Source organism: Phoca vitulina, unplaced genomic scaffold (assembly GCF_004348235.1).
Source record: "Phoca vitulina isolate PV1807 unplaced genomic scaffold, GSC_HSeal_1.0 scaffold6, whole genome shotgun sequence".
Classification (NCBI taxonomy): domain Eukaryota; kingdom Metazoa; phylum Chordata; class Mammalia; order Carnivora; family Phocidae; genus Phoca; species Phoca vitulina.
The window spans coordinates 62101352-62117639 of NW_022589709.1; the positions used below are offsets into that span (position 1 = coordinate 62101352).

Consider the following 16288-nt stretch of genomic DNA (forward strand, 5'->3'; position numbering starts at 1 on the left):
TCCTTGGTCCCAGCATCACCCACAACCACCCGTTGTTCCACAAGGCACAGGAGAGCTGAGGTTTTGGGGCCCAAGTGTAGACGCAAATTAGAGTGTTTTTAATGTTACAAGAATGGTAGCAAAAACTCCTGGAGGACAAGAGTTGCATTAATCAGCAAACATGTATTACGAACAATCCCTAAAAAAAAAAAAGGTACTATAAAAGAGTAATAATGATGATAAAAACACATGTGTGTAAGTGGGGTGGGGTTTAGGGGTGGCTTCATGAAGAGCTGGGGTGTGTGGGAGCCACTCTTTCCCAACAGATGTGAGTTGGTGAAGTGAAGATCTGGAGAACACACTCACAATGCACCCAGCAGGAAAGCCACAATGAGGAACCCAGCTGGGGAAGAACCCCATGGAGGACAGGAGAGCCGAATAGCACAAAAATGGCTTCCCCGGAAACACTTGACTTCAGAGCCAGCCATTGTTCCCCCGAAGTCAGCACGGACAGAATCCGGCTGTCAAACTGGGGAGGTCCTTACCCCTCCAGAGACCAAAGCAAGGTGTCAGAGAGAGACCCAGCAGCGTCAGTGGGGAGGACGCTAGTCACCGGCTTGCTCTCCCTGCACTCTGAGCTCCTCCCAGGCACCATCCTATACTGCAGACACTGGAACACGAAACACTCCGTTTCCAGTCCTCCTCTGCAGGTAGCCATCCAGACGGGATTAGGTTTGGCCAATCAGATACACCGGTATGAGACCTCAATTTAGAGCCCAGTTAGGTGGGGGGAGCGGCAAGGCACAGAGTCTTTACGTGGCTGGCTCTGCCGTGGGAGGTGGGAGCACCGCCTTCCCGTCAGGGAGCACAGTAATTCCACGAGCTGGCATCGCTCCTGGGAGCTTTGACCACCACCTGCTTGCCCAGCGCTTCCAAGTGTTCACAGGCCACTGAATACCTGATTATTCCTCCCCTCCTGTTCCAGCTAGCTAGAGGGATTCCCGTTGTCTGAATCGGCCCAGGCAGTGACAGACCTCCTGTGTTCGACACCCAGAGTGGATCATTTCTTTAATGCCCTCCTCTATGGGACAAAATTATTTTCAGTGGTAATCCTGTAATAAACAGTCATTACTATTATTCTCCTTATTCGTTAGTTTTAAAACAATCACAGGAATAAACTTCAATTTTAGAGATACTATTTCAAAACCAAACATTTCCTGTATGAACTAATTGGCGTTTATGCAATTTTATACACTAAGACACCAAGTGGTCATGTGGAAGGACAGAACTGAATTAACTTGGGTTTTGTTTCTTGGCTTTGCGATCACTGCGCTGTTATTGTTTATCTATTGTTTAAAAGCAGGAAAACCTAAGTACTGGGGGCGGTGGAGACACAAGTTGTGCCTGAAGCCAACTCAAACCATCCCGGACTGTTCTTCCTGGGAGTTCTCCTAATTAACTTTCAGGTGGGATAGACTCTTTATTAAAGGACAAGTAATAAAATATGCTAATTTGAAGGATATATATATATTTATATATGTACATTTATGTGACTGTATATAATTAAAATTCAACAGTCGCCACAGCAATTGTTTAGAACATGGACCAACAAAAGATTTTGGGGAAGGAGTATTTTATCACTGACATTGTTTAGAATTGCCGGCATGGGGATAATAAAAAGCAGACTGACTTAGAGTCGATTTTATTATTGGTTTTAAATTCTCAGCAGACACTGCAGCCCCGCACTACAGGCAGCAGCCAGGAGATCTGCCCCCTGCGGCCTGCGCCGGTGCCCTGCCCTGAAGTGAGCAGGCGGGGTGAGCCTGAGAGAGCCTGACCCCAAGCGTGAGGCTCAGGAGGGCCATGCGGCATCGGGGGAGTGATGAAGAGAGAGCCTGGGACACCAGGGCCCTCACCACACATGCCAAGGGACTCAGCCGGAGGCCCTCATGACTGCCCAGAGCCACAGATCCTGCTAAGGCGGAGAGATCCCCTCACAGACTGCCTTTGGTGAGGAGGAACGGAGAGCCCCAAGCCCTGTTGAAACACTGGTGCCAGATTCTCGGGAGTGAGGCGACTCACCCACCCGCGTGTGATGGAAATGTGCATCTCAGCATGATTAAAAATCACTTCATGTCATGAGCCCTTAAGGGCTCACACAAATAGTTGAATCTATAAATGTTAACTCTACCGATGCCAAAATCCCACTTCCACCTAAACTCCTGAATTCCCTTGACTGGCCAGGCAGATGAGCCGCACGCCAGCGTGCTCGGGAGCAGGGGGTCAGGTAGGGTGAGGGCCTCCGGCAGAGGCTCAGCCACCAGGCCAGGCAGCCAGCCAGGCACCGTCTTTAATGAAAGCACCTTCTCTCTCTCCTCCTCTGAATGGTGGCCACCCCAGAGACAGCAAAGGCGCTCTGAGGGCAGAGACCGAGGTGCTGTCCGGGCCCCGTCATGGTCCCCAAGGTACAAGTCTGATGCAAGGCTAACATCCCAGTTCCAGGGGGAGTCAAGTTTGTCTCTCCACCTTTAGATGACGGACTTTTAACACAAAGGTATAGACTCACCGAGGAAAGAGGACAACACCAGCGGATATTAATGCAGGCCCCCGAGGCCCCCTGGGAATTGAGGGGGACGAGCCCCTAGGACAAAGAGGATAGCAGTTACTCACCACCCCCGGAGGGCACTGCGCACTGGCAGGAAAGATGCAGGTCCGCACCGCCGCACACCGAAGGGCCCACGGGACGTTACGACCTCTCTCGTCTGGGCAGCAGCAGCAGGTCAGATGTCTGTCTGCAGGTACCGAAGATGCTGCCATGGTGATAGGCCTGTGTCCCACCAGCAGCCCATCCTGTCGAGCCAGAGGGTGCTGTTTTATAATTGGAACTGGCAAGCAAGGCAGGGCCATTCGAGCACATGGCTAGCTAGTGCCCAGGTGTGTGGGAGGAGGTGAGCCCTGGCTCGTGCATTTCAAGCACCGCCCCGGCATCTAAACTCAGATTGCAGCACCTTGTCCAGTAGTGTCAGCAAGCCTTGTCTCTAAGAACTACAGGCCTTAATTACTCCAGGGAACAGTCTGGTGACGAAACAAAGAAAGGCTTGTTACAAAGGCCCCTTTGTGGAAAGGGCCTTTGCCTAGATTGCTCCAGGCACCCCTTATACCCGTCACCAGCCGGGTGCTAGGAAGCAGCACGAGTCAAGTAACCTCAGTGGGTTTCGGAAGACCTATCCTCAAGTCTCACATTTCCTGGGTGTGTGATCTGTGTAAGCCACAGATCCATCCCAAGCCCCAGTTTCCTTATCCATAGAATGGAGCCGATCGGTGTGAACTTGACCCATGTGATTCCAGGCCCTAGGGCTGAGTGCTGCAGGGTCAGTGGAGGTGCCAAACACCCCCGGCCATACCCCAGCACTGCTGAGCATGATTTGTGCCCTCCACAGGCAGGCAAAATCGAACAGTCCTTTTAATGAGGTCCCCACCCCTCCATCCCCCAGCACAGAATAAACACATAGAATAAGTAAGAGAATGTCTTTGTAGTGCATATTTTTTCTTTTTCCTATCAGGGATCCACCACTCTTGGGGAAGCGGTGGCGGGGGGAGGGGGGGACAGTGTGCAGAAACCCACCTCCTACTAGGACAGCCAAGGAAGTATGTGCTGTTCCCTCCTCTCATTCTGAAGACAAAGAGAGGCAGGCAGGTGATCAGCCGGGCCAGGCCAGATCTCCTGCCCTACACTTGGAATCTCGAGGGAAGGTGTGAGACAGAGGTTCAAGGAAGATGAAGATTCTTCCTGATGTTGGTAGAGTCAAGAGACCGAGGCCCTGAAGCTGTGTCCAGGAGAAGGGACACTGTGGGCTCCTAGCCCATTGTTCCTGGGGGTGGACCTGTGCTGTACTTTTGCTGCCCCAGCCCTGCATTCCTGCTGCTTCTCCAGCCTCCTGTCTATTCTGTGAGCTACTGGATGGATAACCTTCTGATACATTCCCTTTCTACTTATGTTGACCAGATTTGGGCTCTGCTGTTTGTAACCAAGAGTCCTGTCTCGTACATACTGTGAAAGATATGGCCAGGGAGGAAAATATCCAAAACACAGAAAGGGAGGAAAATATCCAAAACACAGAAAAAAAAAAAAACTTTTAATCTACCTACACAAATATCACAACATGATTTAAAACTGTGAAAATGGGGGGTACCTGATTGGCTCAGTTGGTTGAGCTTCTGATTCTTGGTTTTGGCTCAGGTCATGATCTCAGGGTCCTGAGATCGAGCCCCGAATCAGGCTCCACACTCAGCAGGGAGTCTGCTTGAGATTCTCTCTCTCCCTCTGCGTGCATGTGCACTCTCTCCTTTTCTCTCAAATAAATAAATCTTTTAAAAAATGGAACCTTTAGGGCACCTGGGTGGCTCAGTTGGTTAAGCGACTGCCTTCAGCTCAGGTCATGATCCTGGAGTCCCGGGATCGAGTCCCACATCGGGCTCCCTGCTCAGCGGGGGGTCTGCTTCTCCCTCTGATCCTCTTCCCTCTCGTGCTCTCTGTCTCTCATTCTCTCTCTCTCAAATAAATAAAATCTTTAAAAAAAAATGGAACCTTTAAAAAAAATAAAACCATGAAAATGGGAAAGAGTCTCCTACCTGACTGTAGTGACATGGTAAATGAACTGATTCATTCACCTGGAAAAGTAAGCAGTCATTAGAATAATGGGTATGAAGATGACGTAACAATAAGGCAAGTGCTCATGAGATGGATTGACAAGTGAAAACAGGGTAAGAAATTGTATGTACCAGACAGCTGACCTTTCTCCCCTCAGAATATAAACTCCCTGGGGTTAGGATTTTTTAATCCATCTTGTTGAGGGTCCTACCTCAAGGCACTGGCAATAGTAGGCACTCAGCTAATACTTACAGATTCAGTGAATGAATGAATGAAATGAACAATGAACTATCTGCACAGGGGAGGGATGGAAAAAGCATTGTCAGATGCTCTTAGCGGCTGTTGTAGGCTAGTCAGATTTTTAAAAGCTGTTATTTTCTCTATATCCAGCACTTTCTTTCATGTGGTTTTATTCGTTTTCCTGAGAAGCAAAAATTTATTTTTCTTAGTCTAAACCACTGGTAGGTGACCCAACTTCTCCTAAGATGTCCCCTCTTGAGAAGCCTAAGTTGCCACCAAGCAGGGTGATAAGGGCAAAGGAACGATTGCTCCCCTTGCCAACAGGAAATGCTTGGCTGAAGCAGTCCATTAGGAGCTGGCCCTGCGGCCAAGTAAACATCACCCTCCTGCAGCAGTGAGCACCCTGGACCCTCGGAGCGCTGCCCAGGCCACGTCAAAGTCCTCCAGCCCTCCTCCATGCCCCCTGGTCTGTCATCTCTCTCACTTCCTTACCAGGCATCCTTGCCAGCCCCTGAGCACCACAGGATCTAAGCAATAGCAGATTCCACAGCCGGAGGGAGTTCAAAGGGGTCGAGAGCCCAGGCAGATTGGCATTCAGCTGAGGCCGTCACCAGCTTAGCAAGTGGGATCCCTTCCCACCTCGGAATGACTAAGCAGGGGAGCAGAGGAGTCAGCATTCTGCAGGAGTCAGGAGGTGGACTTCAGGCAGCTCTGAACTCTGGCAGCAAAGAGGAAAGGGATATTGATCAGTCAGGTGAACCGTGAGGATGGAATCTGTTACAGACGCGTGGGCCGGCCTGGCTGTAGGCACCTGCTACGATCACCATCTTAAGGCCACCACTGGCTTCTATTCACTCTGACGGTGGTATTCTCTCTCCCTCTCCCTCTCTCCCTCTCTCCCATCGCCCCCCCACACACAACTTGCTTCCTGATAAAATAAAGCCGTGCAAAGGAAAATGCTGGACCCAGAGCAAAGACACACATGAAAGCACACACCCTGCACAGACTCCACTTGGCCTCCTTCATGGCGTCTCCAGAAATTCTTCTCTGCAGCTGCCACTTCCCCATCTTATATAAAGACCTGTTAAGTCCAGGTTTGATCCTACCCAAGACCACAAGCCCCAGGCTCCGTGGCCCACCCTGAAGGCATTTTTCCCCTTCTGAACATGGGCTGCGGTTTCACAGGTTGCCCACAGTGCGGTACCAGCTGGGGGGCAGACCTACACAGAGCTCTGGGTCCCACTATGCAGGTTCTCCCCCCGACTAAGCTCCTCAAGGCACCGGGAATCGCCAAGTGCCCTCTCCTCAGAGCTCCGGGTCCCAGCTCTGTGTGCTCCCCACTCCAGGCTGCGGAGGCAGTGAGCCACCAGGCAACCTCCTTCCACCAGAGGTCTGTATGCCTGATCTATCGGAGCTCTAGAAGATCCTTCTCATAAGGAAAAATCTGTGTCCTAAGATGGCCCACGAGCCAGAGAAGGGGTCCCAGTCCTTGCCCCTGGGCTCTTCCGGGTTCTTCTCCCTGCTCGGCTTCCCTCGCGCACCAATCTGGGTTCTTCTCCCTGCCCCGCTTCGCGCACGCGCCAAAAGTGCCAAGTATGCGGAAGTAGATGTGTATAAATTGCCCACTTGGCTTGTGCTTGGGGCTCAGACCTTTGGAGATCACTTTCCTCAGAGCCCGCAGGCATTAAATAAACCTCCTATCTTCCAAGATCTCCGGGTGCTGCTTGGTTCTTCCGTGGGGCAATCCAGTCCAGGTTCTGTAACACTTCAAGCTTCTAGGTGCTAATAACCCAGCCTCTTGCCTCTGCTTCCCCAGCCCTTGGGGTGGTAGCTGCTTCCTGCAGTTACCTCTGAAATACCTCAGGGTTCCTTTTTTGCCATTTCAGTCTGCTAATACCAGTGTAAGTAAGTGCCTTTATGAAATACTCTCTGTCAAGATAACTATGGTGATCAACTTCTTACCTCAGTCATGTTATAGGATCAAAAGACTTTCTGGAGTGGTATTAGCAGTTTTGGTTAGTTTTACTGAATCCAACTTAAATTAAAATTCATTGCTTTTTTTCCAATTATGCTTTAATTTTAGAATCTTTTTTTTTTTTTTTTTTTAAACGATGGTGGTTTTTGTTTTCTTGGGTGGAATCCTATACCGACACTGGAGAAAAGCTATTAGGAAAAGATAGGTCGGATTGAACCTGATAGAGAAGATACTTCTCTGGGTAGTTTGATGGAGGATCCATTTCTTCCTCACTTAAAATGGGGAGAATTTTTCATTCATCATGTTCAAATGACAATCCTCAAGAAAGTTGGAAGTTAGCACCCACTAAGCTGTCCAACTTATTGCCCATTTCTTATTTCTGAGGGGTTTTAGGTACAGAAGAACTGTAGAGGAACATATGTCTTTTAAAAAGCCAGGGATTCCAGAAGTCTTGAAGAAAGAGGTTCTTGGCAAGGGAAAGAAGACCCAACTTGAAAAGAGAATGCTACAGAAGGATACACAGATAAAGTTAAGCAACCTAACTATTCATAAAGACCAAAGGGAGGCCACCACACTCTAAGTCAGAGGGAGAGGGCTATTAAAATCACAGCTGGTTGCAATAACCACACACCCATTCAGTGCTGAATTTTCAATCCCTATCTTCTTACTTTGGGAGCAATTAGTCTCGGGTGAAAAATTGCACTTGCAGCTAATTGCACCTGCAATTACCTACTTCCGGGTGCAATTAGCCACTTGAACCTAATTCTGAGTGTGCAAGTGTTTAATTTCGTATGTGAGGAGGTGATTCCACATACAGTTAGTTGTGCCCTCAGTCTTTGCACCTGCAACTCATTGTGACTAATAAAACAAGTCTTCATGCAAGTCAGGTTGAAGGCACATATGGTGGACCCCGCTTAGGGACCCTGCTGGAGGGTCCAATCCCTCCAACGATTGGATTGGGTGGGCTGCCAGAGACACAAGTGTACTGAAGGGAACTAAGGGACAAATTATTAGAACCTGTCACTCTTTGGATCTATGATTACATTACCCATGTCCCCTTCCTACAACATGTTCCTCCCAAACTATGGAATAAGAAGTCAGCAGACGAGAAGCCCGGCTTGGCAAAGATAACACAGCAACTCTTCTGCTGATGTTCAGAAGCACCCATAAGGCACAGGTCAGGTCAGAAATGCATTTCAGTCAATTCTCCATTATTTAAGATAACTCTGAAGAGGTTGTTCAAAACACTTAGGTAACAGACATTTACTGAAATCCTACTATGTGCTCAGTCATATAGCAAATCCAGAGATTAATAGGCATGGTTCCTCCCTTCATGTTCATGTCAGTTCCACAAATATTTATTGAGTACCGACTATCTGCTTGGCATGTCCAAGTGCTCATGAGCTCATTGGGAAAATCCACTTAATTCTCTTTCTACAAACATCTATCAACACCTCTTGGAATCCACATTGAAGTGGGGAAGAGAGATGTTAAACAACAGTTTACACAATTAATGTCTTAATTAATGGCTGTGGGAGTGCATAATCGGAGGCTGCCCTGGGCTGAGAGTTCAAGTTAGGCTTGTCCAGAGAATTGATGCTTGAGCTGAGATTTGAAAGATCACTAGGAGTTACCCGGGCAAGCGGCTAGGGAGGGAGAGTCCCAGCTAGAGGGATGACACTGCAAAGGCTCTGATGCAGGAAGTAACATAACACTGAGATGTGGAAGGATGGCTAGAGTGGCTGGAGCAGAGAAAGGGGATGGGACGATGAGGTTTACATGATTAGTGAGAGGAGGTTCTTCAAAGTAGCCCAAAATGCACCCCAGGAGAGAACGGATGATGGTGGCTGCTGGGAAGGAGTGCACTGTGTGGCCTCTCAACATTAGCCTGTAGGGACTCTTGATGTGAGATATATTTTTTGCCCCTCTTCCTCTAATCTGACCGATAATGTCTTCATTATTGGACCCCAGAAGAGCACAAAGGGGCATGAGGTGGAGGGAGGACAAGCAGCAAATCACCCCTCCTTCTCAACTGCACAACCCTGAACTTACTTAGGTAAGTAACTCTAATTTGGAGGTGAGGTTGAAGATTTACATTAGACTGGACTGGACTTGTAATACTTGAAAATAAACCTCATTTTCAAAATTGAGGCTCTTCTAATAGTTGAAAGGGATCCAGAAAGCAGTAAGATCTGCATGAAATGTCTCTAGAGGATGGGAAACAGGGACCCACCTGAGCACTTGAGGCTTGAATGGAAGAGACATGCAGCCTCTTTGTGATTACACTCCATTGAAGTCTGAGAAGGCAGGGAAGATTCCACAAAGGTAAGAAGGACTGTGGGATTTGATAGAGAGGAGCATTGCAAGGGAATAAGAGTAAGAACACAGGAGATGAAGTCTGCTCTCTGTTGAGTGGGAAGCCTCAAGAAGTCGAGCCTAGCAAGAGCGGATGATCTGAGGTGTGAGCAGTAGGGTTGGATTAAATGGGGTGAAGTCAGACGGGAGGAAGCCACGAAGGCCAGGCAATAGGAGTTAGGAGTCTCTAGCATCAAAACTGGCATCTCCTCCAGACTCTTAACAAGCATTGAAATGACTGAGTTTGAGCCTAAAGTGGGGTTCATCTAGGTGAGTTCCCTTCTAGGTCTGATTAGGACTCCCCGCCCCCTACTTCTTTGTGTATTGTCTGGTGGGATGGGGAGAAGTCATTGTTGTGAGGCATGTTAGCCCCTTTGCCAGCATTCCTGGCCACAGTGGAACATATGCTGTGTAGGTCTTTAAGGATATAGGGAGAGCATCCTCTCTTTTCCCACTTTCTTTACGGTGGCCAAGACTGGCTTGATGTTCACCAATTCAGCTACTCCTCCCTCAAGACACAGCAAGATCCTGTTTTCCAGCCTCCCTTTACACTTAGAGCCATGGATCTGGTTTCCAGTCAAGTGGCCGGTATAGCCCTGGGCCCTAAAACATTCAATCCAGCCTTCTATGTATTCTCCCCTCCCAATTCATAAGACTGGAAATAAAGGACTTCAAGATGGTGGAGACACATGCTAGCAAGAATCTGCTTCCCTGCTGACAGAGGCATCATCAGAACCCAATTAGGCCATGACACAGGCAGGGAAAAAGCATGCTTGGTTAAAGCATTCAGATGTGGATGGGGCGCCTGGGTGGCTCCGTTGGTCAAGCGTTGGACTCTTGATTTCAGCTCAGGTCATGACCTCGAGGTCCTGGGATTAAGCCCTGTATCAGGCTCCCCACTCAGCGGGGAGTCTGCTTGTCTCCCTCCTCTTCTGTCCCTCCTCTAAAATAAATAAATAAATCCTTAAAAAATAAAAGCATTGAGATGTGGAGCTATTCAGGACTGTAGTGTAGCCTAGTCTACCTTAACAGGGCAATCCACCCCAGCCCCAGTGTTCCCTCTCGCTTCCCTCTGCACCTGTCCCACAACACCCATCCCACAACTCCCTTGGCCTCATTATTTTCATGCAGCAGAATATTCACAGCTCTAGAGGTGGGGCAAGAAGACCCAGGAGGAAAACACTTAGGCCTTTCTCTTTCTTGACCACATTACTGCATTGCCACACCATGGCCTTTGCTGGTCCCTCTTCCTGGAATGCTCCTCCTCCAGATGTTCGCTCTGGTGGCTTCTCCTCAGCCGAAGGGACCCTTTCTCAGAGAGGCATGGGGCCACCTGCCAACAACTTACCATTACAGTACTCTCCTTTACTGTCTTCATGGCACTTACCAATCTATGAAGTGATCTTGTTTACCGTCTTTCTCCTAGGATATCATCTCCATGAGTACGAGGTCTAGGTTTTTATATATTGCCATTTCTTTAGTGACAGAACACGCCCACACCTACTCAACAAATACATGTGGAATGAATGAATGAATCAATGAGTGAGTGAATGAATGAAGAGAGGGCATAAAGATTCATACCTCCAGGCTATCTAGGCTCACCTCCTTTACAGATGAGAAAATCGAGCCCTCCTCCCTAAAAGGAGGAACCAGAAAAGCATCTAATGCCACTCTACCACACTAGCTGTTTCTGGAGTGCTGAACTTGGATGTGATTTATTCAAATGAAAACTCTGGGGGAATTGTTTCAGAGGGATCCATAAAACAAATGTCATTTGCACCTGGAGAATTCACCCAACCTTCCAACCAATTTCAAATATAGTTCCTTAATGCAGATTTGACAAATTTGAAATCTCTTATACAAAGCCATTTATCATCTAATGTGCGCCTGCCCTGCACCGCAGTTTAAGTTATAGCTTTTAATGGGATAAAACATTTCTATAAAATCATCAAAATACCTTAAACCAAAACTGCCTATGAGAAATTGATGAGTTTCAAGCATTGATTCAACCCCTGAAAACATCAACCTTGCCATTGGCACCATGGGCACTTCTAATAAAAGCAGCTAAGGAGGTATAATGAATATCTAATGAACCATTTTGTACATCTATGTGGTTTCTCGAATTGGAAATAAATCAATGAGCCTTAGAAAATGCATATTTTAGTGGTATATTCATAAACAACAATCTTGTTTTTCTATCATGACTCAAGTGTCATTCTTTTTATAACACAACTGAAGATTTAATCATTAACTTTATATATATATATATATATATATATACACATATATGTATATGTATATATATACACACATAACCCAGAGTGTAGAGGGGGAGGGCATCCTCAGGCAGGTTTGGTTCTTAAAATGTCCTCGTGTATGGAAGCTCTGTGGATCATGAGGTAAAACCGAACACTCACCATCTAGTAGTGAACACAGGGCATATGAATGATAACTGGTAAATGACATGGAAACTTCCATGAATACAATACCAGGAGATAACCTAGACTCCGGGGGACAACATGAAGGGTGTCCTGCTTTGCAGGCACTGTAGCTGAGCCTAGCTGCCCCTCTGGGCCGTCTCAGCCAGGGGCAGCTGGTCTCACTGGCCTGGACCAAGCTCCTCGGGCAGTCCAGTCAGGCACTATGTTCCCCTGCAGGCCTCCGCACGAAACCCTGCCTAAGGTCTGGCTTGGTTGTCCCACCAGCTTCCTCAGCTGGAAATGGGGAAGTTGCTTCCCCTCCCGTTGGCATGGGCTCAAACCCTATGATCCAAAGCTGCCTTTCTATCTCAGCGACTTCCCTTCCAGAGGCCAAATATAACCATGCCTTTCCCGGCTCACAAAAATTCCAGTCAGACAGCCATGCATGGGGACAGCCAGCCAAAGAGCGTCTCCCCAGGCCAGCCCACAGCCAAAAATAACAGCCACTCGGTTAGTATGGGCTGGGTATTTTTTTTCCTGTTGCTGGGACTTTGGAGTTATTTTTTGTTTGGGTTTCGGATTTTGTTTTGTTTTTGTCATTTGGAAATAAATAGAGTAACTACAGAAGAAGCTACGTCAACATCCCACATTAGGCTCATGGCTTTAGTGCCCATCACCATAGGTCATGACCAGAAGGTACTGATCTCTTACACCTCCCCAGTCACCTACGCAAAAAGGAGAGTCTAGCAAGTGCATCTCCTCACTCTGTCCAGCAGTGCTTCCTGCGGGGCCCCGGTCAAGGTGAGATACAACCACCAGGCTGTGTTTTCTCCACAGTCCAGCTAGAGGGATTGGAAGAAGCTCATCTGTGGGACAGGGCGGGGTTGGTTCCGGGTTTATCCCATGATGCACCTGGGCTGCAGACGGGCCGTCAGCGCTGTCCGTTCAGTGCCCTCCACAAGGACTGAAGTGACTTACATTATTAATCTATTTCTTTAAAAGTACACAGTGTTTCACAACAACCAAGTTTACTTCTGATCTGCTTCCTGGCTCTCAAGGCTCTTGTCGACCAGGTTTCTTTTTGCAGGCCAACAAGACACATCTTGTTAAATCTTACCGAGGGGGTAACACTAAATTGAAGCGTGCTAAAGAGATCCAGGCTGGGAAAGGTAATTGTCTTCTCCATGCCCTATTCCCAAGCACAATGAATAATAAGCAATTGTGCAAAACTATAACCTTCAATTGTTGGAATGCCTTTGTACTTTTGTTCTTCAAAGGCAAAATATTTTCTAGCATGATATTTCTACCTGAGGAAAAAAGAAAACACACCCCTCGATTTCTACACGTGCGTGCATGTCACACAGATACATCTCATTTCTTGTCATATTGTATGCTGTCCCTGGATCAATCAATAATTTATCCATTTAATGTATTTATCAGCTCTCGTGTGTGTGTGTCTGTGTGTACATATACACGTCCTATGTGCTGGTGTCAAAAATGTCTTCTATATTAACGGAAAGCAAGCAACCTCTCGGGTGTTTCTCCACCATGAAATTAACTTTGCATCTTATCCATCGAAGGAGTGAAAAGTGATAACATGTCCCTGTTCTTTACAGAAAACTAAGTGTCAGTCTACACCAGAAAAGGAATTATTCTAGGCATTTTACATTGCATATTTTCTGAAGTGGCTCCCCTCTTTTTTTTTTTCCTAAGGAAAATCTTTATTACTCCGGGGCCGTATAGATTGTAGAGGAAATATGGCTCCTAGGTTTCAACTTAGTCTATTTTGGTTGCCTTTCCTTTGCTTCCTCTTTGGAATATTTATCATGCTTGTCATCGAGAACTGCTTCTGATCACCTAGGAGTGCCAAGAGTGGTACCAGGTGTGTGTGCTTGGCAGTCCTCACCTCCACTACTGTCCACAGGCTGCAACTTGGATTTAACCATGGTCATCATTCACACCCTCGTGGCAGCAGCATCTCGGGGTGCTACCAGCATGATGACAAGCAGCAAGAATGAGCACCAGGACAGCAGCTGTTGTGGGTAAAGTCAGGCGTCTGCACCTGGCTTATACTTGCCCTGCTGCTCCTGACATTTCCCTCCACCCACCTTTCTCATCTGAAAGCCTTTTGTGTTTCATCAAGGCCACGAGAGGATCACCAGAATGACACAATCTTAGAGAAAGGGATCTCAAAAACATCTAGTTCGACCTGCTCATTTTAATAATAAGCAATTGGAGCCCCAGCGGGTCAAGTTTGTTGGCCAAGCTCACGCAGGTGGTTGTTGGCGGAGCAAGGACTGGAGTCAAGTCATCGAACCCACTTTCCGACGCTCTTTCTACCATACCAGTGGCTTTCCAACATCTGTTAGCACAATCCACAGCAGGAAATAAATTTTCTATCATGACCCATGATATCTACACATACATGCAACCAACACAAAAGTCTCATAAAACAATACTGACCTTTACCATATGTGGTACAGTTTGGTATTTTCTATTGCAGTATATTCATTTTAAAATATTCTGGAGCTTGCTTGGCAGCATGTATACTAAAACTGGAACAATACAGATAAGATTAACATGGTCCTTACACAAGGATAACATGCAAATTCTTCCCATATCTTTTGTACATTTACCAAATGTTCCTTTTCTTTCTAGGGATAATATTTATAGGTATACAGTCAAATAATTTGCATTTTTCCTAATTAGATACATCTACTGAATGTCTAGGAAGGTGGGGGTTGAATAAGATACTGAGAAGGGTCCCTTCCAGCTCTAACCTGTCATGTGCCAGATTTGGAATGATCTTATTGTCTGATCTGTCTTTAATTCTGAAAGGCAGAATGATCTAGTAGAGAGAACACTGGGTCTAGTCCTGGCTCCACCATCTTCCAAGTATGTGACTTTGGGTGAGTTTTCTGTGTTCCATTCTCATCTGCAAGATCAAGCTGTTGCTAATTGACAGAGTTCTGAGAAGTGAACAAAATAATGCAAATGAATGCAATAAAAAGCTCTATACACAAGACTTGTTGGAACAGCAATGGTCTTAAATTCTCACATTTCAGAGAAATATGGTGTCTCAAGATGTTTCTGGATTCCCATCAAAACACCTGCATAATGTATTATGAATAAATTTGGTATCATAAAAGAAAAACTATACCCTGGAACGGACTCATTTTTAAAGGCATTTGCAGGTGTTTGGAGAGGGACTGACCCTAAATCTTGAAGATATTCAGCCTCAGAAAAGTAGAAGTCATTGAGAACAAAGATGACGCCACACTCTTGAAAGGGAAAGGTGACGAGTCACAAACTCAAAAATGTATCCCAGAAAGGCTGCTACTAGCAGGTACGAAGAGGAAGAGTTGAATGAACATATGGTGATTGTTCACATACAAGAGCCATGCTGCAGGCTGCCGGGACAAGTGAGGTGGAGTGAATGAACGAGCGAAAACATCCCAGAGGCACTGGATGCCAAGATAGCCCATTTTGAAGAAGGCATCTTTCTAGGAGGTGGCTGGTTTCAGGGTATTCCGTCTTTAGACGCACGAATTCCAACGAATCAGGATTTTAAAAACCAATAGGGAAATTATTTTTGAAAATATTCAAAATGTCTGCAACAACCTGGCCAAGAACAACAGAAGGACCCTCAACAGCTGAGAACGTTCGGCAAAACCATTCCGAAGTTGGTTGTGATGCTTTGCTCGGAGATTTTGTGGCTCAGGTGGAGAAAGGCACTGTTGGCCCTACTAAGGGAGTCAGGGCCGCCAGGCTGCTGCCGCTGCCGCCGTGTGAAATGGAGCCGAAGTTGTTTCGGAGACCCCGACAAGGAGGAGGATCCTGGCATGGGCAGAGCGTGTGGAGGTGACATGGAGGTGGCATGTTCTAATCCCTCAAATGGCGCGTTATCACCACTAATGAACTGTTACAAGAGGTTCAAAGCATGTCACTTACCCGCTCACAGGTAACATTCCGTGTTTTTGAACAGAAAGACATTCGCATCTTCCTTTTTTTTTAAATGCCAGCTATGATTTCAAAGTTTATTCCACAACCCACCGAACAGAGCGTGTGAAAACAGCACACGCGCGGTGGGGAAGGGCAAGCCTTGAGCCGTGTGGGCAGCCTTGCACCTGCTCCCGCAAGCGCACCTCCAGCCTGCTCCCACCTTCTCCTCTACACCTACCCCTACCGCAGCCCTCATTCCAGAGCTTGTCCAGTGCCCCCTGGAACCTCTGTTCCTTAGTGAGCAACCCCCCTCAGCTTTAGCCTGGGGGCAGGGAACTTTCTTCTTTGTTCCTGTTTCCTTTGAAGCCGCGTTCTGTCCACTGGTACCACTCATCCCTCTCCACTCCTCCCAGACTCCCAGAGCTGTGTCCTCCCTTCTCCTCAGAGAGACCCTTACTCGTAAATCCCTCCTCTCCCTGTGCCACTCGGCTGCCCACCACGACCCCCAGACCTCCTAATGGCACGCGGGTGGCGCACCATCTTTGTTTCTAGCGTTCAATCTGCCATCAACTCAGGCACATAAATATCACGTGGACCACACATCCACCACACCACATCCCCTTCCTTCCTTCCCTGCCCTGGGTACAAGCCGGCTTCTGAATCGCCTGCCTCATCCCACCTGAGGCTCTCCGATCACACCTCCCTCTCCTGAGACCTTGTTCCCTT

The 16288-nt window shown here is 47.4% G+C and overlaps 1 pseudogene; it reads left to right on the forward strand.

The window, feature by feature from the left end:
• Positions 1-14150: 14150 nt before the first annotated feature.
• On the forward strand, positions 14151-14245 carry LOC116632493 (annotated as a pseudogene).
• Positions 14246-16288: the final 2043 nt, after the last annotated feature.